Below are 27,449 nucleotides of genomic sequence, written 5' to 3'. Positions count from 1 at the left end.
TAAAATTTAACTAAAACGATTAGGCTCTGCTGAATTTTGCCCACCCTGAGCTTCAACCTGGACATGGCTTTCATTACCAACAGTAAACTAGTGCAATCATGTGGATCAACTTGTTTGTCATCCTTCTCTCAAGGAATCAGTCATGTGCTGCCTGAAAACCATTGTTTTATATATATGTATATACATATTTTTTGTTTGTTTTGCTTTGTTTGTTTGTATTTTTAGTTGTTAAAGATGGAAGGAAAGCTCTAATCCCTGTTACAGGGTCTTGGTTGATGACTATAGATTTGACATTGATAGATGTTGTAATCCTAATAATATAGAGAGGACTCTTCTTACAAAATAATATGAATCACATTCTCAGTGAATAAATTTCCTGAAATTAAGGTAGGGAACCTCATGAAGTTTTTTCACAAGTTCCAGGATGTACTGCACAGCTGTTACTTGGGTTAAAATTTAATCTTGTATCTTTTTATCTTTACGTATTTATAGAATTGAACTTAAAATATCATTTGCATATTATTCTACTTAGACATTGTGAAGAGTTGACTTACTCAGAGAATTTTAAGTTTTAAATATTCTTTCAAATTTCTCAGACTAATTCCCTAGAACTGTAAATGCATGACTCCACTACTCTCAGTAGCTAAATGTCTTCTATAATTATTATAAATTAGGTTAGAGAGATATTCATTAACTTTTACTAGGGAAAACCTTATAGAAAAGTGCCTGAAAATGGGTATAGGTAACATCCGTGCCTAAAATATCATGGATCCCCGTGAGTCCTTTCATCTTTTTATACCATCTTTTTGGTTAATAAGAAAATAAGTCATGGAAAAAGCAACATTGAATAGTAAAAGAAAAGCCTAGTTCAAAAGGAAGACAAATCTCTCCTGCCATTGTAGAAGTACCTCTTACTGTGATTTTGTTTCATTCTGACGCTTAAGCAGAATTTCCAGTGAAACTAAGTGATTTCATTTTAATTATGACCTACTTTCAAACAGAGTAGATTGGCAGAACTCCATGCACTTAATAAGTAGCTGTATTTCCTGAAATACATTTGGTCTAGCCATGGTTATTGAACACGTATTCAATGAATATTTCAAATTAAAGCAGCTGGCTCTATGGATAGGTTAAGTAAAGATCAGTTTACATTCTTTCACTACTCTTCTGCAGTTCTCAAATATGAAAGCAAAATGGCATAATTTCTCATTATAAATAGAGCAAATCTGGATATTGAGAGCCAAACCATTTTAAAGGTATTGTCCGTTCTTTCCTACTCTTGGACTGATTATCAGACATGTAGCTTACAAAGGCATCTTACATTATGATTGCTTGTTTATATTAAATTGAGGGGCAAGGGGAGTAAAACTTATACATGTCCACTTGTTAGCAGCTCTGTCAAGAAATACCTCATATTGGAGAAGGTGTACATAAAATAATATGATTATTTTTGTTACTTTTGAGGGTCAGTGACCCGTGTTCTCTTCTCATGGTGAATGGTTAAGATCTGATTTTCTTACAATCAAGGTAACTAACCACTTTGGTGCACGAATAAATCAAGAGTTAGAAGTGAGATGAAGTCTTGAGTAAAATCTATTTTAGGTGAAATCAATATAAACTGTTGACTGAATTCCATCAAGTGAATTTTTAAACTTGGGAATATAGCTAGTCAATAATTAACACAAAGATGTTTTAATACAGCAGTAAAGATGAGGAAAATATTTGGCTTGAAAAAATTAAAAGAACTTATCCAAATAAATTTTAACTTGATCTCAAGAAAAGTATGCCTGGTACTTTTCTATATAAGCAGATTTTTCTTTTCTCAAGAAATTACCAATGAAACCAAAATGGCTTTTCAGCTCTTAATTTGATTTTCAAACTAATAATCAACCTTAAAAATAATGTAAACTGAGTAACCTCTTCATATTTCATAGGTTAACAGTATTTTTATCTTATCCTAAAATAGCATTTTCCAAAATATATTCTGTGGTACAGTGGTTCTAAGGATGCAATAGGTGTTCATGATTGTCGAGAAAAGAGTGAGGATTTCATGCTTAAAGAGGCTTGGAAATTGCTAGATTGAAAGTATTTCTTTACAATAGAAACTTAAACATGCTTATAATCAAGGCAAATATCCAAGCGGGGAAATCTAGTGTGCATCTTCCTCAAACTGAGTTTGCCACAGAACCCATTTTTGGGAAGAATACCTTGTAGATTAGGTTTCATGGAATACTAGTTTTAAAAAAGTTTCTCAGAACCTTTTGGGAAAAACCTTTTCAACTTGATATAAAAATCCTTATCTTAAATGAGAAATTGAAGTGACATGCATATTACCTCATAGCCCCTCTTGCTCAAGATGCCTTGTATAAAATTTTTATAAGTATCTTAATTTCTTCAGTGCATTTTATATGAGAAAACGGTTTGACCCTAAACAAGTTAGTGCCTTATCTCATGAACAGTTCTTGTAAACTTTACTGGCAGAGTATGAAATTAACATACTTAATCAAAAAATAACGTTTAACATTAATATAGTTGCTGATAACAAAGCTGGCAGTCTCCTTTTTCCTTTTTCTGCCGAGTGCCACCATGTTTTGGTCCTGTGAGAGACATTGCCTTGCTGAGAAGGGGAGGAGCCTCTGATTCTTGACGCAGCAAGAAACTGCTTTTTCTAATGCTTTTGAGGAAATCTGATCTCTTTCCCACTTTGCAGAAATCTGAAAGTTACTCTGTAATTATTAACAGTCTGTGGAGTTATCTTTCCTTCTCCTAGAAAAGCAGGGATTAAATGCAAAATCCTTTTACTTTTAGGGAAGAAAAATTTCTTTTCTCTCTCTTTATATTGTCAACTTTTAATTTTTCTCTTCTTTGTAGTTTCTTCTTTAGTGACCTGAAATCACTTCTGACCCTCTCACATGTTCTTTCCGTGTCAACCTACTAATCTTATAGCCTGTGGTTCTTGCCCTTATTTATGAAAATTCCTCTAGACAGATCGAGTATACGTACTCATATAAGAAGAGACCTGGAGAGCATACAGGTGGAAGCTACAATCTCATGTGCAGACTCACTGAGTAAATCCAGTAGTCCAGTATTTATCATGTTTCAAAACTGAGACACAGTGATCTGGCCAGAGCTAACCATGGGGTCCAGATTTTTCTCTCCAGACCATAATTCCCACAATCTACAACTGCTTTATACATTTTATGATTCTTAAGGTGTCATTTCCTTTCCTTTCCTTTCCTGAATCTCAATATTCATCTTAACATAATATGTTAAAATTTCTAACAGTACTACTCCTTGCATAGAATATTGGCCAAAATACTTGCTATATCATTGTACGTCTCTAGAATCTTGCTTACAGGAAAAAAAGACCTCTTCAAATCAAAGTTTGTCAGTTTTTAAGTCAGATAATTACGAGAATACCAAACTGTCCTTGTATTTCAACCTGCAGTAAATTGAATTCAGCGATGATAATTTTTTGCATAGAAGGCTGCCTCTTGGAAATAAACACCCTTTGAAGCATCTGCAGTCTGTCATTTGAGAAAGATGGCCTTTTCACTTTGCCTCTAGTCCTTGCATATCAATCTAATCGCAAGGTATTGCCACAGTTTTGTACCCTGAGTGATACTTTAGCTATAGATCCAAGAAAATAAAATTATAATAATAAAAAAGGAGTATTCAAGAGCTCATTTAATTCAGTCATTCTACTTAAATCTTTGGAAGATTGAAGAGTGGGGGAGGTAAGTAGGAAGAAAGGAGTCTGGTAAAGTGAATATTTTATTTCTTGCCTTGGTTTGCAAGGTAATGTTTTGACAACTGGTCATTGATAAATAAAAGGACAGAAATAAGTTTGGAAAATGTGGACCAGCAAAGAGAGGAACAAGAAAGCATTGCAAACTAGCTAAATTGTCACTGACTTGATACAGAGAGCATTGAACTTTAATTAAACAAAAATCTTTAACACTTATTGTTTATTTTCAGCACACATGGCTCATAGTTGAAATTATGATTTTTGTCTTTTCCTTGGTGGCAAAAATCATTTTATTTTCATGGGGAGAGCAAAAATTAGCAGAAGAGGTGAAAGTCCCTCAGGTTCATTAGGCCCAATCTTTATATGAGGACTATATTTTTTGCTCCAGATTTCCAGAACAATCCTAAACAAAGAAAACCTGAGACCATCACTTGCTCATTTATTGTTCAGAAAAACTGGGTCAGTGGTAATAAATAATCCTCATATATATATTTTTTGAGAATAATATTTTTATGAGAAGCATGCTCACTTTAAAACATATTCTCACAAACTGCTACTTAGACTGTTAGTTGCCATGTAACAGTAGCAGTCTGTGTGGTTTCCCCCCAATTCTGGAGCTCTTTTAATGAAAAAAGTTGTATTATAAATCAAGATCTTTTGATATCATCAATTACATTATGTGTATGTTCAGTTTCTTTCTATAAATGTTATCGAAGCTAGATGTTCACAGTATTTACATGGGAATCTTTTTAGATGGAAACATAGTTATTTCCTTTTGTTTCATCTTGAATGCAGGCAGAAGAAAGTCCTCCTTCCCACCCATTCAGAGATGCTCAGATACCTAAATTTCAAGATAGATTCTCTTAACTTTTAGATTTGCTCCTTGTTAATATTACATATTCATTATTGTTATTGATAATTATTATATTATTATTGATATTTATGTTATCAATGTGTCAATATACTAATCAACTTACTGATATTTTATCAATAGCTATTGATAATTTTTGTTATAATTAATAACATAATAATAATCAAAAACAATATTAATGGTAATGAATACCAGTAAATGAATGCTTGCAATATGCCAAGCACCATACTGGTTATATATGATGTTTAATTAACCCTCAAAATGACCCTTATGAAATAAATATCATTTCCCTTTTTGAATTTGGAAACTGAGAATTAGAAAGGTTAGTTAACTTGCTTGTCACTTAGCTTATAAGATGCTATACAGAATTTAAATGTAGTTTTGTTTGATTCTTAACCACTGTGCTATGTTGTCGTTTTTCTTCCCTTTTAAATTTTTATGTACTTTTATTTTTTTTTTAATTAAAAAAATACATTTATTTATTTATTTATGGCTGTGTTGGGCCATCGTTGCTCTGCGTGGGCTCTCTCTAGTTACTGCGAGCTGGGGCTACTCTTCGTTGCAGTGCGCGGGCTTCTCATTGTTGTGGCTTCTCTTGTTGCAGAGCACGGGCTCTAGGCATGCAGGCTTCAGTGGTTGTGGCATGCGGGTTCAGTAGTTGTGGCTCACAGGCTTTAAAGCACAGGCTCAGTAGTTGTGGTGCACGGGCTTAGTTGCTCCGCGGCACGTGGGAATCTCCCGGGGCCAGGGCTCGAACCTGTGTCCCTTGCATTGGCAGGCGGATTGTTAACCACTACGCCACCAGGGAATCCCTGTACTTTTATTTTTTATCTTGTATTCATCTTTCATAACTTAAGAGGGATGAATATATTTGATCATTTCCAGTAAATTTTGTTAATAGTAGAAAGATATTGAATCTGGGTTTAAGAGATAATCAAAATAGGCAATAGAGATTCTGGCAAAAGTAGAAATCACACAGAAAGATAAAATTTCACAGGAAAAGAAAGCTAGAGATATGTGTCAGAAAGTTTTCGAGTGTTTTTAAAAGCACAATTTTATAAAATACTATTTAAAGCACTTTTTATTCATTCTTTTCACACGAATTTTATTCACTTATTTTGTACTCATAATATGGAAAACATTCTGATGGGCATTTAAGGTGAAACAGAAATGCATAGGATATGATTCCTGTCCTCAAGTAACACATTTCTGTGGGAAGGGTGAAATAAGACAAGACAAAAGTCAATGCAATCAAGCACTCTTGGACAGCTGTAAGTGTCTTAGCATATCAGAAGCAGAAGGGTTGGGTCATCATAAAAACAACAGGTTACCACATTTACTCATATATTTCCCCCACTTCTTCCACTGAAGTGATGATTGAGGAAATAATTTGCAGGAATAAAATATTTTCACTTACCACCTGCAGACAGTGTGCAACATAGGGATGATGTGACTATATGGTATAGATAAACATACAAATAGAAAGTATTGAATGAAATAAACATGTATACTACATATTAAATATAATTAACTTCAGGTACCCTAGGCTTTATATTTTGGTATATATCTATAGGAAACATATTTTCCCATCAAAAAAGGCAGAATAAACATTTTCCTTCACCAGTCAATTTTGTGACTGAATATAGAATTGTCAAAGCCAGAAGGAAATAGTGGTAAGATTATTATGAGGAAAGATATTGACTGGAAAGATATTCTCTGTATGAGGCCAAATAAAACTCAAAGGTAAAGTATGGTGATTACACAGGAAATTAACATTTGTTTCTTTTTTTTTTTTTTTTTTTTTTGTGGTATGCGGGCCTCTCACTGTTGTGGCCTCTCCCGTTGTGGAGCGCAGGCTCCGGACGCATAGGCTCAGCAGCCATGGCTCACGGGCCCCGCCGCTCCGCGGCATGTGGGATCTTCCCGGACCGGGGCATGAACCCGTGTCCCCTGCATTGGCAGGCGGACTCTCAACCACTGCGCCACCACGGAAGCCCTGTTTGCTCATTTTTTTTACCCATGAGATTGTTGCCCAGCACTATGCCACTCTTTAATTTTTTTTTTTGCCAATAAAATGTAGTCTATTTCCTTGCCGGACACTTGTAATCACTACTCGATTCTCTTATATTCTCTTCAAAAATAACCACCATCTTCCTCAAGTCCAAGGCCAGAGATCAAATGAGTTGAAATGGAAAAGAATTACCATGTTTTAAGTAGTTACATACTTCAACTCAGTCTTGGTAAAAGGATTTTTGAAAGAGAAAAAAAATATTGTTTGGAGTGCTCAGATATGAGTCATACTTCACAGCTGATGGTAATTTCCATAATCTCACAAGCAGAAACCAAAGTGTCTTAAGTATTCTTAAACATCCTCTCCCTGCATTGTACCTTTCAGGATGTAACCCTCCTTGAATATTAAATTCTCCTGTAGCAATGATGATGTTTATCTAAAAGAAGCTCTGGTAAATAAATGTAGACTGCTTTTAATAATTGCTAGTTTTTTAGAGAAACAGGCAGTGTGTGTGTGTGTGTGTGTGTGTGTGTGTGTGTGTGTGTGTAAAAATAACATAATTTTTCTTTAAGTCTATGTCAATACTTAAGAACAGTATCTCTGTTTAAAACCACATATTGTATTTTGATTACAATGTAAAAGAAGAATATTTGCAAATGACCTTTCCATGTAATAACTGGCTATAAATTAGCATGGACTCTAGATATAAAACTTAGGTATGAATCCTAACTCTATCATTTACTAGCTTTGTGACCCAGGACAAACTATTCAACCTGTCTGTATCACAGTATTTTCATTTGTAAAATGGAGAAAGCAATAGTACCTACCTGTAGAGTAATTGTTAAGTGTAAGTTTAACATGTAAAGCTAGTGCCTAACTAATAGCAGTTATTACATAAATTCTACCTATTATTAATATTCATATTGCCATGAATATTATTAAGTGATTTTCCAGAAAAGCTAAACATCCTAATCTTTTAACTTGGTCATAGGTTCCAGTCTGAAAGAGAGTGACAGTTTTCTACTTTTGCTGTTTTGTCTGTTAAATATTTAATACGTAGAGATAATATTTTACTGATACAAGAAGGATTTGATCTGAAGCCTGGCAAGCCATGCAAATGCTTTGAAAAACCAGATTACAATGTCATGATAGATGATATACATGGTATTCTTTCAAAGAGAAGACTTTTACTCCCAATTTGATAAGGTGAAACATATTGATAAAGCATAGTACACTGGTATATTTTATTGTATTACCTACAGGTAGATCTTCATTTTTCAAATATATAAAGCAAAATAGAATACATCCAAGAAGTCTAGATAATTAAAATGAATTTGAAAGTATGCAGCAAATAGAAATAACCTTATTCTTACAAGCTAATTATAGTCAGAACTTTGTTTAAGTAGAAGAAGGAAGTGAATCATGTGAATTAACAGATCACTGCTTCTGTTTACTAGATTCCTCACTCCCCCTCCATATTCATTTCCGAAAAGTATTTATTTCACAGGCAAGAATAGAGATAATACTTGGTCCTGAGACTTGCCTCCTTATACTATACTAGGATTGTCTTAATTAAGATTAGAAGGTTTCTAGGAAGTATTAGCAGTTTAGGGGGATTTCATTTCATTTTGCTAGAACCCCCAACAGGGAATCTTTTCTAGAAGTCAGAAAGACAAGTGATAGTAGAGGAAATATATTTTTTGAAAGCACAGATTCCTTATTTCCACTTTGAGTTAATTTACTTGAAAATATTCAAAAATTATTTTGTGAGGGCCTGCTCTATGTCGGGCAATATTCTGGAGCCTAATACAGCAGTGAATGAGACAATATCCATGTTCCCATAGAGATTAAATTCTAGTAGGGATGTGTGCGGGTGGGGGGGGGGCTGGGGGTAGGGGGCTGGATAAATACACAATATACATAAACTCAGAGAAGATAAAACAGGATAATGGGAGGGCTGATTACTAGAACTGAATTCTAATTTTGGTTGTTAGAGAAGACTTCCCTGAATAGACGACACTTGAGCCAATAACAAAAATAAACCTTAGGGAGATTGGAGGAAGAGAATTTCCTGTGAAAAGAACTGAGAGTGCAACTATCCTGAAGTGATAACTGTGGAGTTTTGGAGAAACCAAAGGAAGGTCAGTGTAAGAAGCAAGATAATATGAGACATGGTCAAAGAAGGAGAAAAGAGGCTTTAGAAGTCACAGTTAGGAGTGTTTTGGATATGGTGTACTCAGTCTATGTCATGGCTCTCTTTCTCAGTCTAGGGAAAAATCGCTTTATTACCACCTTCACCTGGGCCTTCAGGATTGTACCTTTTCTTGCTTGTCCTTCCTAGGAATATTGTGGGAGGATCTTTTTTTTTGTATATGTATTTTATTTGTCTCATTTTAAATTCATTCTTAGTATTATAAAATATTTTATTATTAAATTATATACATATATATATATGCTGTCCCCAATGTTTTCTGTTGCAAACGTTACTGCTATGAACATCCTTGTGAATATCTCTTAGTGAACATTGGCAAGGAGGTGTGTCAGGGAGTATACTTAGGAGTAGAATTGCTGGTTTGTAGGCAATGCCTTATCAACTCTTCTTGATCGTGCCTGATTGCTTTCAGTTGGATGTGAGGATTGTAGCAACAGATTTTTTTTTTTTTTTTGCGGTATGCGAGCCTCTCACTGTTGTGGCCTCTCCCGTTGCGGAGCACAGGCTCTGGACGTGCAGACTCAGCGGCCATGGCTCATAGGCCCAGCTGCTCCGCAGCATGTGGGATCTTCCCGGACCGGGGCACGAACCCATGTCCCCTGCATCGGCAGGCGGACTCTCAACCATTGCGCCACCAGGGAAGCCCACAACAGATTATTTTTGAAATCTTTCAGACCATACTGCATAGAAGACTGTCTACAATGTTAAGATTGGGATAACTTGGGGCTGCCTCCTCAGTAGTCATCATTTCTGGTTCTGTACCTATAGAAAGAGCTTTAATACCTGCACAGAGAATCCTGTCCAGTTGCTGGCAAAACTTCTGAAAGTATTCTTCTGATGTCTTGCATTCTCTCTGTCCTGCTCAGTTGTTTTTTCCTTATTTTTCTATTTTAGTTAGTTTACCCTACTGATAAGATGTAACTTCATGGGGGCTATGACAGAGACTTCTATGATACACTCAGCATGACCTTCTTTCACTTGCCAGTGTATTGTCTTTAAACTAAATGTATTTGCCTAAACGTGGTTCCCTCATGATGTTTTTTTTCTCATGAACATTCCTTGTCCTCAAAAGAATAAATCCTTCTCATACCTATTTCTTTACTCTTTCAGCTAGGTTTCTGTATCACAGGTTAAGCTTAAGCTAACTTCCCTGCTATACTATCACCCTTAAGGCTCAGGTGAGAAGTGAACTGTCTGTACAAGAATCAGTTTCTTGCTATGAAAAACTCAGTCAGCTTCATGATGTTGACTGAAATTGGACTTTAACGGGTTTCATCAAAAAATAACTTTGCAACTTCCCCTCCATTCCACTGGATATTTCATATATTGAAGTTTATCTTATACAAGCTAGTTTTTTAGGTCAATCACTTACTGGCTCACAGTGAATCAGACTCAGATTTGGTATTAAAAAACCACTATAATACATGATGTTCAGTAATCTAAGCTGTTGTACTTTAGGATAAGAGGAAAACTATATGCTTTAGAGAAGTGTTGTGGAATTCTTTGTTCTTTGCAAAGCACAGAAAAGAGAAGAAAGGGTTATATAAATAAATACTATGTGATCCAAGGCAAGAGTACAAGAATTAAAAAACATTTCTTCCAACTCATCTTGAAACAAAACAAAAACATTTTCATATGAAGATGTTATTTTAAAACAGAGAAAACAAAAACTTCAACATCAATTGCACCATCAAAGTCTCAAAGATCAAGTTCTCAAAGATACAAATACATAGATATAAAAACCTGATATTTTAATCTTCACGGAAAATTAATGAAGTCTCCTTTCATTGAATTATTATTTCCACAAAGGAGATTTTAAATGTTTCTTCCAGTTTTATTGAGATATAATTGACATACAACACTGTAAGTTTAAGTTGTACAGCATAATGAGTTACCTACATCATGAAATTATATCACAATAAGTTTAGTGAACATCCATCATCTCTATAGATACAAAATAAAAGAAAAAAAAATTTCTTCCTTGTGATGAGAACTCTTAGGATTTACTGTATTAATCTTTTGTATACAACATACAGCAGAGTTAATTATATTAATCATGTTGTATTGGGTTGGCCAAAAATTTCATTTGGGTTCTTCTGTAACATGTTGCGTGAACGAACTTTTTGGCCAACCCAATATATTACATGCCTAGTACTTATTGATATTTATCTTATAACTTGAAGTTTGTACCTTTCGATCAACTTCATTCAATTCACCTCCCCCAGCTCCCTAATTCTGATAACCACAAATCTGATCTCCTTTTCTGTGAGTTTGTTTTTATTGTTGTTCTTGAAGTATAATTGACCTACAAACTATGTTATTTCCTGGTGCTCAACATAGTGATTTGACATTTCTATATATTACAAAATTATCACCACAATAAGCCTAGTTACTATCTGTCACCATACAAAGCCATTAGAGTATATTGAGTACATTCCATGTTCTGTAAACTTCATCCTGTGCTCATTTAATTTGTAGCTGGAAGTTCATAACTCTTAATCTCCCTCACCTATTTTATTCATCCCCTCAACCTCCTCCCCTCTGGCAGCCACCTATTTGTTCTAGTATCTATGAGTCAGATTCTGGTTTGTTATATTTTTTCATTTGTTTTGTTTCTTAAATTTCTTATAGAAATAAAATCATATAGTATTTGTTTTTATCTGTCTGACATACTTCACTTAGCATAATGCCCTCTAGGTCTATTCATTTTCTCACAGGTAGTAAAATTTCATTGTTTTTTATGGCTAAGTAATATTATATATACCATATTTTCTTTACCCATTCATCTATCAATATCTATCTATAGATAGATCTATCTATAGTCTATCAACAATTAGGTTGTTTCCATATCTTGGCTATTGTGAATAATCCTGCAATGAACATGGGGTACATATTTTTTTTCCAATTAGTGTTTTTGTTTTCTTTGGGCAAATACCCAGAAGTGGAATTGCTGGATCCTATGGTAGTTCTACTTTTAATTTTTGGAGGAACCGCCATACTATTTTCCACAATGGCTACACCAATTTACATTAGCCCAAGTGTGCACAAGGGTCCCCATTTCTTCACCAACATTTGTTGTTTATTATCATTTTGGTAACAGCCATTCTGACATGTGTGAGGTGATATCTCATTGTGTTTTTTTTTTTTTAAACCATGATTGGATTTTTAAAAAAAATACATTTATATATTTATTTATGGCTGCATTGGGTCTTCATTGCTGCACACGGGCTCTCTCTAGTTGTGGCGAGTGGGGGATACTCTTCGTTGCAGTGTGTGGGCTTCTCATTGCAGTGGCTTCTCTCATTGTGGAGAGTGGGCTCTCGGCAATGCAGGCTTCAGTAGTTGTGGCACGTGGGCTCAGTAGTTGTGGCTCGTGGGCTCTAGAGCACAGGCTCAGTAGTTGTGGCTCATGGGATTAGTTGCTCCACGGCATGTGGGATCTTCCTGGACCAGAGCTTGAACCCATGTCCCCTTCATTGGCAGGAGGATTCATAACCACTACGCCACCAGAGGAGTCCTCTCATGGTTTTGATTTTCATTTCCCTGATGATTAGTGATGTTGACCATCTTTTCATGTGCCTTTTCATCTATATGTCTTCTCTGGAAAAAGGTCTCTTCAGGTCCTCTGCCCCTTCTTTATTTGGGTTGTTTGTTTATTTGATGTTGAGTTGTATGATTTCCTTGTATATTTTGGATATTAACCCCTTATCGGTTACATCATTTATAAATATCTTCTCCCATTCAGTAGGTGACTTTTTCATTTTTTTGGTAGCTTTCTTTGCTATGCAAAAGCTTTTTAGTTTGACTTTGTTTATTTTTACTTTTATTTCCCTTGCTTGGGGATACATATCCAAAAAATATTGCTAAGACTGATGTCAGAGAGTGTACTGCCTATGTTTTCTTGTAGAATTTTTATCGTTTGAGATCTTACATTTAAGTGTTTAATCCATTTTGAGTTTATTTTTGTATATGGTTTCAGAAAGTAGCCCAGTTTGATTCTTTTGCATGTGGCTGTACAGTTTTCCCAACACCATTTATTAAAGAGGCTGTCTTTTCCCCATTGTATATTCTTGCCTCCTTTGTCATAGATTAATTGACCATAAGTGCTTGGGTTTATTTCTGGGCTCTCTATTCTGTTCCATTGACCATTGTGTCTGTTTTTGTTCAAATAGCATACTGTTTTGATTACTGTAGCTGTGTATAGCTTGATCAAGGAGTGTGATACCTCTAGCTTTGTTCTTCTTTCTCAGGATACTTTGGGCTATTCAGGGTCTTTTGTGTTTCCATACAAATTTAAAATTATTTGTTCTGGATCTAGACCTAGGCTTTCTTCATATTACTGCTTCTGCCCTGGGTCTTGGAGTGAGTGAGATTTTGTGTGTGCCCTTTAAGAGTTTAGTCTTTATTTCCTACAGCCCTATGCATCTCCCAAAAGTAAGCCCTGCTTTTCCTTCAAAGCCAAATGTTCTGGGGGCTCATCTTCCCAATGCAGGATTCCAGAGCTGGGCACCCGGATGTGGGGCTTGGATCTCTTGCTCCTTGGGGAGAATCTCAGCAACTGTAATTATTCTCCTGTTTGTGGGTTACCCACCTGGGGCTATGTGTCTTGTCTATACTGCATATCTGTCCCTCTTACTCATCTCATTGTGGTTCCTTCTTTATATCTTTAGTTGTGGAATATTTTTTTCTACAAGAATTCAGGTCATTCTTATCAATAGCTGCTCTGTAAGTGGTTGTAATTTTGGTGTGCCCATAAGAGGATGTAAACCCAGGGTCTTCCTACACCTCCATCATGGACACTCTCTCAAGATTTTGAATATTATTTTTGAGATTTAGAAATATAACCAATACAAGGAAGTGATGCCCAAATACCTCAGCCTTGCTACCCTAGCAAGTTCCCCTAGAAGTCTTTTCTGTAATTTGATTGAGAAAATCTTGTATTTCACTGAGTTTCTGCAAATCTTTTCAAATTTTCTCATAAGAGAGGACTCACACACAGGCTGAGAAAATTCCCTGCCCCTTTTATTTTACCTTGTCTTTATTTCCATATGATTTTCTTAATTAATTGTTTAATTAAAATTAAAATATGCTGATTGTAATGAATGAAACAATCAAAAGATACATTAAAAAACAGTTAAGAATTTTCTGGGCTTCCTTGGTGGCACAGTGGTTAAGAATCCGCCTGTCAGGCTTCCCTGGTGGCGCAGTGGTTGAGAGTCCGCCTGCAGATGCAGGGGACACGGGTTCGTGCCCCGGTCTGGGAGGATCCCACATGCCGCGAAGCGGCTGGACCCGTGAGCCGTGGCCGCTGAGCCTGCGCGTCCGGAGCCTGTGCTCCGCAACGGGAGAGGCCACAACAGTGAGAGGCCCACATACTGCAAAAAAAAAAAAAAAAAAAAGAATCTGCCTGTCAATGCAGGGGACACGGGTTCGAGCCCTTGTCCAGGAAGATCCCACATGCCTCGGAGCAACTAAGCCCGGGCACCACAACTACTGAGCCTGCACTCTAGAGCCGGCGAGCCACAACTACTGAGCCCATGTGCAGCAAGTACTGAAGCCCACGCACCTAGAGCTCATGCCTCGCAACAAGAGAAGCCACCGCAATGAGAAGGCCGCGCACAGCTATGAAGAGTAGCCCCCACTCGCCGCAACTAGAGAAAGCCTGCACACAGCAACAAAGACCCAGTGCAGCCAAAAATAAAATAAATAAAGTTATAAAGAATCTTCTTTGCCCCTCTCTTCATACTCCCTTGGGGTACACCCCTCCATACTGTTCTCTGTCCTCAAACATATAAAGTGCTCTGTGATTTTGACAAGAGAATATTCATTATTTCACTGTGATATTCTTTACTGTAGATGATCACTGTTTTTTAATAAAATACTTTAAAGAAAGGAGTCTTTTTGATGTTTCTTTGGGAAAATGAGCAATTCAGTGTTGTGAGGTGCTGAGCCATGCTGTTGACTTAGAGGTTTTCAAGTCCTTTGTGAAAAAAACCATTGAATTGAAATAAGGGGCCCAGCGACTCTGGCTGGTAGAGACAGGCCTGAGCACGAGTCAGGGGGTGCAGGCATGAGCTTGACTATCTTTAGCCCATTAGGCTTAAAAAATCTTTTGAAACCAGAATCAGCTATGCCAAGATGTTATCCTGGGACAAAAACATATTAAGCTGTTAATTGTCACTGAAAGGTATACTAAAAATACATTTAACCTGATAACCCCACTTGTTTTTATTTCCAATAAGACAGAATAAGAAGGACAGTGCTCTTGGATGATATTCTAAAAGTTCAGTTATATAATAGATTGTTCAGAGCCCTCTGTGTGAAAAATAGTTGTTTCAAGTTTACAACATGTAAATATGACTGTGTGTATTTATATTCTGCATGCATGTCTCTATATCTGTAATCAAAGATTATATCCAACCTATCAGTATGGAATGCAAACTTTACTTGGACCACTGATATTTCCAAGATTCTTAAGCTATTTACTAAAAATGTGATGCTTGCTTTCTGCCTTATGTATAATCAGTGACAGATTTCTAACTGGTGTTCAAGGTGTTTACTACCTCAGTCTACATATTTACGAACACAATTTTGTTTATACATATTCAGTTGTTCTTACACTTGCATAGCTGTCTCCATAATGTTGATTTACAGGTGCATGAATAAAAAATATGCTCTTGAATGTAAATCAAAGTAAGACACAATTTAAGTATTAAATTTCGAATTTGATCGAAAGTTTGTTTCCTGCTGGATTTACTTATTTAACAGAAAAAGTTTATTTAATAGAAATTTACTTATTTAATAGAAATGTAATTTACAAAATGTAATTTACAAAATGGCAGTGTGAATTTATAAAGTTCAATAAAGATAAGTTAAAAGAGATGTATACAGGACCAAACATTTAACTAATTGAGCTAAACAAAATCTTGAGAGAATGGATGTCTATATAAGATGGCAGAAAAACATTAAACAGAGCTTATAGTGAATCACAAGCTGAATTTTAGTCACACAAAATTCACAGTTTGAAAAAAAGGAAGAGTAAGCATGACATTGAGAGACAGTGAAAAACAGAATACTGACAGGGCCCATCTATCAAAGGTCTATGAAAACCTTTGTTTCCATTTTTTTGTAAACAGAATGGAATTTTTTAGAAAATGTAGGTCAATATTGTCTTACCATTCCAGGGCTTCACCAACATTTACTACTCTTCTTTATTTTAAAGAAATGTTAAGTTTTAAATAATGCCACATTTACCTTTGACATCTTGGGAAAGTCTTATCTACCTAAACCGTTTCTCACGATTTCCCCCATTTCTATTTTTTCCCTTTTCTGATCTCTGCTCCTTTCCTAAACACCTCACCTAACCCTGACCACTCACAACTTTTAATAGGATGGGACCTTCAGGAGTCTGTTCCTTGCCTTTTTCAGTCACTGCAAGAAGCCCTGTTAAGCCTGTCAGATAAAAGTACAAGACACCACTTAAATTTGATTTTCAGATAAATATATGATTTTTTTGGTATAAGTATATCCCATGCTATGGTTGGGATACACTTATACTGAAAGTAAGTATTCCTTACTTTTCTGTAATTCAAATTTAACCTGTAGTCCTTTATTTTATTTGCTAAATCTGACAAGTCTATCTGCTGGACTATTGCCACAACACAGGAAATGCCACCCACAGCTGATCCTAACTGTTTTGCCATAAGCCTGCTTTTGGTTTTAAGGTTCGTTGGATTTGCTGGCAAAATAACCACTCGTTTCACACAAATAAACAGCTCTGATCAATTCTTTAATGAAAAGTGATTTAGCTTAATTTTAATATACAATCATTAGAAGGAAAGGAATAAGAATATTAGAGAAACATAATAGGATATACATCACCAAATTGGGCCGGCACCCACGTCCAGATCCAAACAGCAGTTGGAAAGTCCCAAGTAACAGCAATCTGGAGCCCGGGGTCCCAGGCGGTGCATCCACCCCATGGGTGAGACTTCAGATTGGAGTTCTGGGGGCTTCCACTTATAATTCCAGGCCACAAACTGATATTATCAGTTTGTGCACAAAAATGCAGCTCTGGTTCAGTTGTAACAATGCTGTTAATTTCATCTTGAGTCACAAGACTTTCCAGACCCCAGGGGACTGCCCAGGTCCCCAGGGCTCAAGAAATTCCAAGACCCGCTCCCTTTCTTATTGTAAGCGCCGTTTGACTTGTTAGTAGCAATTGTTAGGTGTGCAAGAAGGTGCGCAGTCCAGGCAAGGTCACAGGTTGATCAGAAGCCTGCTTCTGCCTCTGAAGCCTGAACAAGACTACTTTATTAATTTTCCCAACACCAACCACGACATATATTTAGGAATGATTGTCCCAGGAGGAGGTGTTTCAGGTGACAGTCGTCACTGTACTTTGGAAGAAGCTGGGGTGGTGGCAATAATCATTAATCATCTTAATTCAGTTTTCTGGTGGTTCAAACACACCTTGAAGAGTTGCTTAGTTTTTCAGCAACTTAGGGGAAACTTAGCATGTCTCATGATATTTCTGGTTATTTTTAGGTGATCAAAAAATTTTTATGATCTTTATTTTAAAAATCGGTTTTAATTTAGTAATGACTATGTCCTGTATAGAATAATGGTCAAATGCTTATAGCTTTTAAAAAATTTTATGGCTTTTCTCCTTGTCTAGCATGGGACTTCTGAAGACTACCCCCCCGCCCCAAAGTAGAAAAGATCAGACAGTTTCTCCTTCATTTGCCTACCTGTCTTTCCCACTCAAAAGGCTGCTTCTGACTTATTTGGTTTAAACATGGGTGGAGGAAGAATAGTGGGAAAAGAAGGAGTAGAGGTAAGGGGTGAAACATTTATGAATTTTCCAGGACTAAATGGTCTGGCCTTGGCACCACTGGGCTTGGAATATGTTCTAATTAAAGGACACTTTGAGATTCCTAACTTGATATGAATTTCTAGCTTTAAGGTCCCCTAGTCATGGGGGTCTCCATCTGCCTGTTTCTTTGTTTTCTTAATATCTGTTACTGAACTAAATTTGGGTCCACTCACCCATACACCGTAAAGCTAATCTACTGACACCAGGTTGTGGTGAAGGAAAGCGTAGCATTTATTGCAGGCACCAAGCAAGGAGTACAGGTGGCTAATGTTCAGAAGACCCAAACCCCCCAAACTCCCTCTTTTAGGGAAGAGTTTTTAAAGGCAAAGTGAGGGAGGGTAGTCACAGGATTCATGATCAGCTCCTGCAGAATTCTCTGGTTGGTAGGGAGGTAACAGGGCTGTGTCACAGAGGTTAACATTATCAATCCTCAGGCTCCAGCCATTGTGGCAGCTGTGCCTCATTATCGTCGTGTGGTTAGCTTCTTCTATCTGGTGGGGGTTTTAGTGTCTGTAAAGCGACTCAGGCATGTGCATCACACACTGTTATCTATGTCCTTCAGGGAAGAACTAAAGATTCTGTGACTGCTGTATGGCTGATTTACTATTAAATTGTTACTAGTTCTCCTAGTCCAACTGCCATTTTTTTTTTTTTACTACATGTCCACATTCTTTCAATTGTTCATTCTTCAGCTAGCCGTCTGTGACTCAGGGAAGGCCTGGGAGACTAAAGCTTTTCTACAAACAAGAGGTAGGCAGAGGACATTGTGGTGGGGTGGGGGCCATCTGTCCTGGGATGGCCCCATAGAGTCCTGTTAGATTACATATCTATCTTTTTATCACTAGGCAAGCTATGGTCCATTCCAAGCTTCCTTCTTCTGAGTTCTTTCTACCATTCTAGGTTGTCCTTTTTTTTTTTATTGGAGTATAACTGCTTTACAGTGTTGTGTTAGTTTCTGCTATACAATAAAGTGAATCAGCTACCTGTATACATATGTCCCTTCCCTCTTGGACCTCCCTCTCCAACCCCCATCCTATCCATCTAGGTCATCACAGAACACCAAGCTGAGCTCCCTGTGCTATACAGCAGATTCCCACTAGCTATCTATTTTACACATGGTCATTTATTTACGTCAAACCTAATCTCCCAATTCATCCCACCCTCCCCTTCCCCCACTGTGTCCATATGTCTGTTCTCTACGTCTGTGTCTCTATTCCTGCCCTGCAAATAGGGCAGTACCATTTTTTCTAGATTCCACATATATGCATTAATATATGATATTTGTTTTTCTCTTTCTCTTTCTCTGACTTACTTCACTCTGTATGACAGACTCTAAGTCCATCCACATCTCTACAAATGACAACCCAATCAAAAAATGGGCAGAAGACATAAATAGACATTTCTCCAAAGAAGACATACAGATGCCCAAGAGACACATGAAAAGATGCTCAACATCACTAATTATTAAGAAATGCAAACCAAAACTGCAGTGAAGTATCACCTCACACTGGTCAGAATGGCTATCATCAACAAACCTACAAACAATAAATGCTGGAGAGGGTGTGGAGAAAAGGGAACCCTCTTGCACTGTTGGTGGTCCTTTTGAAGAGCAATGTATATGAGCATTATTTCATCATACTGTGAGCATATTTTGTTCATGGGGAACATTTATCTATCCTTGTCCCTGTCAAAGGTACAAAGTAAAGCTTAATCCCAGTGTTCCTCTCTGAGTAGCTGCGTTGATTGTCCTTTAGGTCCTCATGCATGAGTAGGTACCAGTCTACTCTGACCCACAGCTCCAACGGTCACAATACAAGCTTTTCTCATAGTCTCATGGAGCCTTTTCTCTTGGCATGAGATGCAAAAAACCCACTCCAGCCTGCCTTTTCTCCATGGTGGAACTCAAAGTGCACCTCATTCTCTTACCCCAAATCTTTAGATCCTTAATGTGGATGAGGAAAAATAATTGCAAAAATTTTTTTGGAACTGTCCTTTGCAAATATGGAATTACCAACCTGTATTGATATGAAAATGTTGACTTCTATTTTCTTGGGGCCCTGAGTGAAACAGACTAAAGTCAAAGATTTAAATGGTTTAATTTAGACAGACTGTTAAGTGTATTTACCTAGATTCTTTGACATTCTTAGAATTAGCAGGTAAACATTATGGATTCAGGTTAAAATTTTCAACTCAGTGTCCTTGGACACAATCAACTGAGACTGTGACGTTGTACACAAAGCAGATTGCCACTGATCCATGACTTAGTCCAGTTAGAATGTCTGTGGATGTCCTCAGCTCATTTCTTTTTTTCTTTTTTTTTTTTTTTTCTCAGTACGCGGGCCTCTCACTGCTGTGGCCTCTCCCGTTGCGGAGCACAGGCTCCGGACGCGCAAGCTCAGTGGCCATGGCTCACGGGCCCAGCCGCTCTGCGGCACGTGGGATCCTCCCGGACCGGGGCACGAACCCGTGTCCCCTGCATCGGCAGGTGGACCCTCAACCACTGCGCCACCAGGGAAGCCCCCTCAGCTCATTTCTTAATCAGCGACTTTTGTAAAAGTAGTGAGGACAGAAATATTTTAGAGATTAGTTCTTATATATACATAGACCGTTTTCTAAAGAAAGGATACTTAGGGTCAATACTTGAGCATTTGCCCTTTAGAAAGGGAAAAATTCAGAGTGTAAAAATATAAAATAGTACATTGGCATTCATAGCAGGATGCTTGCATTAACAAAATTTATAGTGTTTTTGAAGAGAAGTAATGAGAACTTCTTTGCAGCTTCAGTAGCAATGTATAATACAGCACAATGAAAAATGGTATTTTAATTTTCATGCATGACCTCCACCAGAAGTATTAATCCTGTGCTAGACCCTATAATTCTCCAACTGTTTGAGGTGAAAGAAAAATGATATTCCATGTCTTTCACAGCTAGAGCATATGTTTTGGAGAATCTAGAGGGTGGAAGAATTCATGTATTAAAGAGCAAGGCCCACCTGGAAAAATCCAAGTGTTTTACAATTGAACAGGACATTAAGCAATGGATTATTCCATCAAGTACTAAACTTAAGAGCAAGTGCTGCATTTAAAATAGGTTAAAAGGTAAAATTATTAAAATTTGATTATATTTACCAAAGACATTGTTACAGTGATTAAAGTTTTGAAGGTATATTACTTAAAATAGTCAAAGCATTTTGCCACAGTCAAAAGTTTTTACAAAAGGTGAATTTAAAGGGTGCATAATAATTTCTGTGTTAGGTAGGAAGGTCAGGTTTATAAATAAGATATGTTAGTTCTGAGAGACCCAAATGTAGGACTTAGAAACTGAATGTGCCTTGTGTCATTACCCTGAGGACAGATAAAACATAACTCAAACTATTGATGTCGTCTCTGATAATACCTAGAAAGTATCCTCTTTCCTCAGAATGACTGTTAATTTCAAGTTTATGAGGGAAATGAGTCAGAGAGACACACAAGCTCACCTCAAGCTTTGTTATCTGAAAGACAGTCATACATGAAGGTCAGATGAAGTTCAGGAGCTCAAATATCCACAGGGGACTTTTGGGAAAGTTGATAAAGCAAACAGCTTATGAGTTCATAGAATGGCACTGACTCTGAGGCTTAGCGTGAGAGAAACTCTGGAAGAGGGTGCATCCTGGAATCCACAAAAGGGGGCATTAAGCACCCAGCTCCTGCTGACTATAGCCATGTAGGCTAACAGCCTAGCATCACTGCATTTTCTAATTTTTCAAAAAAAAGTCAGGAACATGGATTTTTATGTGAAAATTTTCAGTGGTTGAACATTAGGAAGGAATGCAATACTTTTTGAACACCAATGGCCAAACGGAACCCATCAATGGTCTTGGTGTGCCTGGGAGAGGCTCATTTGAGACCACTGGTCTTTATTTATCTGTGTGTCTCAGAGTGTTGTCCTTGGCCCACATGCCTCAAAATCACCCCAGACTCCTGAATCTGCTAAGATCCCAGTCTGCTCCCATGAGCACCCTTTACTGCTCTTTATAGTCACAACCCTTGTTTGCATGAAACTATTAACAAAATGAAAAGGCTGCTTACTGAATGGAGAAGATATTTGCAAATGGTAAGGCCGATAAGGTGTTAATATCCAATGTATACAAAGAACTCAAACAACTGAGCACCAAAGAAAACAACCAACCAATTAAAAAATGGGAAGAGGCCTGAATAGACCATTTTCCAAAGAAGACATACAGATGGCCAGCAGACACATGAAAAGATCCTCAATGTCACTAATCATCAGGGAAATGCAAATCAAAAGCACAATGAGATATCACCTCACACCCGTCAGAATGGCTATTATCAAAAAGATAACAAATAACAAGTGTTGGCAAGGATGTGGAGAAAAAGGAAGCCTCATGCACTGTTGGTGGGATTGTAAATTGGTGCACCCACTGTGGAAAACAGTATGGGGATTCTTCAAAAAATTAAAAATAGAACTACCATGTGATCCAGCAGTTTCACTCCTGAGTATTTATCCAAAGAAAACAAAAACACTAATTTGAAAAGATATATGCACCCCTGTGTTCATTGCAGCATAATTTACAAGAGCAAAGATATGGAAGCAACCTAAGTGTTCATCTATATATTAATTGATAAAGAGGGTGTGATATATATATATGTATAATGGAATATTGCCCAGTCATGAAAAAGAATGGAAATCTTGCCATTTTCAACAACATGGATGGACCTAGAGGGTATTATGCGAAGTGAAATAACTCAGGCAGAGAAAGACAAATCCTGTATGATTTTACTTATATGTGGAATCTAAAAAACAAAACAAATGAACAAACATAACAAAACAGAAACCGACTCATAGATATAGAGAACAAAAAAGTGGTTGCCAAAGGGGAGGAGTGTGGGGGTAGGAGAGAAATAGGTAAGGGACATTTAAGTGACTTCCAGTTACAAAATAAATGAGCCATGGGGATGAAATGTACAGTGTGGGGAATGTAGTCAATAATTATGTAATATTTTTATATGGTGAGAGATGGTAACTAGATTTACCCTACTAATCATTTTGAAATGTATTGAAATATTGAATCACTATGTTGTATAACAGGAACTAACATAATGTTGTAGGTCAATTACACTTCAAAAACAAGCACACAATTAACTCATAGAAAAAGAGATCAGATTTGTGGTACCAGAGGTGGGGTTTGGGAGTAGGGGGAATTGGACGAAGGTAGTCAAAAGATAGAAACTTCCAGTTATCAGATAAATAAGTACTGATTCTAGGGATGTAATGTAAAGCACAATAAATATAATTATCACTGCTGTATGTTATATATGAGAAAGCTATTAAGAGAGTAAATCTTAAGAATTCTGATCACAAGGAAAAATTTTTTTTTTCTTTTCATTTTGTGTCAAAATGGGATGGTGGATATTCAGTAAACTTACTGTGGTAATATTTCATGATGTATGTAAGTCAACTTTATGCTGTACATCTTCAGAGTTTATTGTGCATAGAAGAACAGTTCCTGACTGGGAGTATTCAAACCACTAGTGGAATGAAGCACAGAGGCATGTTGTTCTAGGACAGCTTATACAGTGGAAACATGGAAGCTGTTTAATCTTTATAATGATTGGTTGTAGCATTAGGGTTTTTCCAATGACGGGATTGGCTAAAAGATTATGTCATTTTTGGAAAACAATTTAGGTGTTGTTTATGATTTTCAGAGGCATTTACAAGAAACAACACAAATTAAATTTTGCTTATGTTGCAGGATAAGCTAAATTAGGTTTCACTTACCTGGTTTTGTGTGTTCAAGGAATTTTTCAACTCTGGTGTCCATTTTGTATTTTATTTTGACAGAGATGATGATTAAACACATAATGAAGGTAATTTTCCCTGTGCCAAATAAAATTCTAAGCCTGTGGTTTGAATGTACATAGACATAAATTGTGATATTCCTAAAATAAATCTCCTCCTCTTCCCCCTCCCCTCCATTCCCTCTCCCTCCTCCTCCTCCTCCTTCTTCACTGCAGAGAATTTAAAACATTTCTGTAAATTATTTGGCATTTTCCCATTAAACACTGGAGCCTAATTTCCCTCCTCATGAATGTAGGAATGTAGGCCAACCTTAATAGCTTTCATATATAACATACAGCAGTGATAATTATATTTATCGTGCTTTACATTACATCCCTAGTATCAGTACTTATTTATCTTATAACTGGAAGTTTCTATCCTTTGACTGCATTCGTCCAATTCCCCCTCCCCCCAAACCCCACCTCTGATACCACAAATCAGATCTCTTTTTCTATGAGTTAATTCCTTCTAATTATTAGAATGGGTTGAGAGTGGCACTGTGTGGGTTTTCATGCTAGATCATAAAAGGCATATACCTTCTGCTTAACCTCTTTCTCTCTCTCCCTTTGTCTTTCAGAACTTGTGCTTTTTATAGTAAGAAGTCCAGCTACCCTGAAGCAACCATTCTAAAGGGACCATATTGAAACTGTACATAAGAGAAAGATGCCTAAGGAGGGGCTCTTCTAGACTCCTGTTGTTTGAGCTCTCTAATTATCAACCTACCAACATCAATAGGTGGGTGAATAAGCCTTTGGATGACTCCACTCCTCTGCATGCAATCAGACTTCTTCTCAACTTTTGGAAAAGCTCAAACTTTTTTATTGCCCTCAACTTCATCTTCTCCCACTCAAAGTGTCAACCTCCATCCTAAATGCTTCCCAGTCGTCCCGAAATATAGACTTTACCTCTGACAATTGTTATCTCTCCTGTCATACCCCTAGTCAATGACAGTATAAGACCAAGTTAGCTCCTTAAGATATACAAAGCTAGTTATTTTCTCAGGTGGAACTGGAAAAAAGGGTTGCTAGCATTAGTTTACTTCTTTCTTAATAACTCACCTTGGTGGATCTGAGTAGAATCAATGAACCTAAATTGTTCAGAAGGATGCTCTGGGGATACTTATGCATTGCATTGGAAGTTTTGGCATTTAGAGATGGTGCTTTCTGTTGCTTTTTAATTCCCTGCAGAATATAATACAGTGAAGCTTCAATGAATTGGAACATATGGAATATGGTTATTAACAAACATCATTTTGAATTTAACATTTACTAAATTTTGTTCTTGATTTTGTGTTATCTTGATTTTAATTATACATTTTAATAAAAATGTATTTAATCTCTCCTTGATGCCTGGGGACACTGAATAAATATCCTCAGACTTACTGCTCTCAATCTTAGAACTGAACACGTATTGACTGCAAGATAGCCTAAAAAGTTACCTGTAATATGTTATTATCACTAGGTTGCAAAATATTTTTCCATTAAATGAGAATAAGGATCCTTCAGAAATTACAGAGAAGACATTATGTGGTTGTGAGCAAAGATATGGACTTCTGGGAAAATTTCTTAACAAACTTTCATCTTGGCTTGTGACTCTTGAGAGATCCTAGAGCCAGAGAAACCAAAGTGATTTAGCAGCCTTTTCTAAAAGCGGGCTTTTATTTCTGTGTTTATTTATTTATTTTTTTAAAAGCAGTCCTTCTCTTCTTCTTGTTTTCAGAAGAGACAGACCATTCTTACAAAACTGGGACTGGTTAACCATCATCCCTCCTATTTTAACTCAAGGCCTGGTGGGCGGTTGTCTCCTGTATGAAAGTTACTGAGCAGACGTGCTGGACTCTGCCAAGACAGAGAGAGGGCCTGGGAACAGATGACAAAGGTAAGACGAGGCGTGCAGAGGCAGCATGGCAAAGATGTATGACTTTTCTGTGCTTCTGGGAAACAGTGCAAAATGTTGACTGAGGTTAAACAATCATGGTAATACTTAGTTTTAAAATGAAGAGGACTGAGTCTCAAGAGCTGGAATGACACTTCTAATAACCAAAGGTGACAGAAAAAATGAATAGAATCAAACTGAACTGCCACTAAAGATGACTGCCATTCAGCAGAAAAGGGGTGAGGGATGGTTAACAGATCAGATTCGTAGAAGTTATTGGAAAATAAAATTGTTCCATGTTTATACCCCTGTGAGTCAAGTCTATTCAGTCAAACTGAATATACTTCTTTGCACACTGTCTCTTGTGATTTGTCTTTTTGTCCTAAAAATAAGCGTTGAAACAACACTGATTAACTGTAGTCTGGTGAGTGGGTTCTATTTCCTAGAGGTTTTATTGGCCATTGATGTGTGGTAATGGCACCTTCAATATATAGACTAATTTTTCCCATCATTCATGAAATAAACTAAGAGCAAGGCGGGAGTGTGGAGATTATAATGACAACAAACGTAGAAAAATATCACAGTGGGGAAAGAATTAAGCTTGTAAATATAAAGAGGTATTAGGCAAACTTTATTGGTCAGTATTTGTGTGTGTGTGTGTGTGTGTATGAGCCTAATAATATTTTTAAGCTATCGTCAAGGTAAATGAGCTAAGTAAAAAACTGATGTTTAAGATGTGTTTATCAGCTAATATAGCAACAAATGACTCAAATTAAAATCTAAGGTGAAAGATTTATGTGTTTAAATTGGTAACATAGTACATCTATATTCTGGATCAGTTTTTTAGTATTTCACTATTTTTTAATATGAATTTGATAGATATTTGATACATATTTTTATCTGAATTTGATAGATATTTGATCATGAACCCCATGATAAAATTTTATCACACTACCATAACTTCTTGATGGTTCAGGACACATGATTTCAAGCCTTCTATTATGATATCTTCATGAATTTAGTCATTCCTGTTGTTCCAGGTATCCTAGTTTTCAGGTAAAACTGCTTTGTAGCAAGGCCTTTTAGCAACATATTTTAGCAATTATATTATTTTAGTATAAGATGTTCTCTCTCAAATTCCCACCTTTTGGCTAGTTTCACAAGTCCTACCCTAGAAATGATTATTCATATAAGATACTAGTCATAAAAAAGGAGTAAGTGGAACTAATTTCTTTCCATTTCTGAATTTCATTATATCTGTTGGTGCACACTAATTTCCAAGTTATGAATTTCTCAGTGATATTACTTTTATATAAAAATGATTTTTAAAATAAAGTTAAAAATCATAAAGATATACTATAATGATTTGATGAAGGATAGTGACTTGTACCTCATTTTTGGTAGTAAGAATCTGTACTTTAGAAATTAATTTTTAAGTGTATACTAGCAATACTTACTATTTTTCAAGATGAATTTCTATAGATATAGCACTTTATCTGAAGTATAACAAACATTATCTGCAGTGTAAGGTCATGTTCAAAAAAGACCTCAAAAGACTTCATTGTGAATTTTCTCTGGTAACTTGATTTAAGTTCAATAAAGCTAATGAGAAAAATGAAATAATTTTCATAAATAATCAGAAATAACTTCCCAGAGTTCACTGGAATGAAACTATGTAACTCTGGGACACCATAAGAAATGAGATATTTTATGAATATTGTTTATTTAGAAATTTGTAAAGCGTGAGGAATTTCTAAAATATAATTTTGAAAATGAGGCAATCAAATGATTATTTTTTTACATAATCATGAGTAGAATTGAGGATGAAAATCATCAGAACCAATATAATAATAAACATAATTGAGCTCTCAATATGGCAGTACTATATAGGCAGTACAGTAAGTACTTCACATGTATTTGAACTTTCAGTCCTAACAATAGTCTTATAAGGTAAGTAGAGATGTGCCAGAGCAGATTTGTACTGGCTTATGAGAACCAGTAGTTAAATTTTTAGGA

General features: G+C 36.5%; 1 long non-coding RNA gene across 1 annotated transcript in view; it reads left to right on the top strand.

The window, feature by feature from the left end:
- Nucleotides 1–27,449, top strand: part of LOC307195529 — a 138,504-nt gene that overhangs the window by 56,777 nt on the left and 54,278 nt on the right. The window contains exons 3-4 of the long non-coding RNA XR_013830862.1: nucleotides 24,136–24,293; nucleotides 25,278–25,436. This is a non-coding gene — a long non-coding RNA (uncharacterized lncRNA). The remainder of the gene's footprint in view (nucleotides 1–24,135; nucleotides 24,294–25,277; nucleotides 25,437–27,449) is intronic.

The sequence above is a fragment of the Stenella coeruleoalba genome (genome assembly GCF_951394435.1).
Source record: "Stenella coeruleoalba genome assembly, chromosome: 12".
NCBI classification, from domain to species: domain Eukaryota; kingdom Metazoa; phylum Chordata; class Mammalia; order Artiodactyla; family Delphinidae; genus Stenella; species Stenella coeruleoalba.
This window is presented reverse-complemented; position numbering and strand designations above follow the sequence as displayed.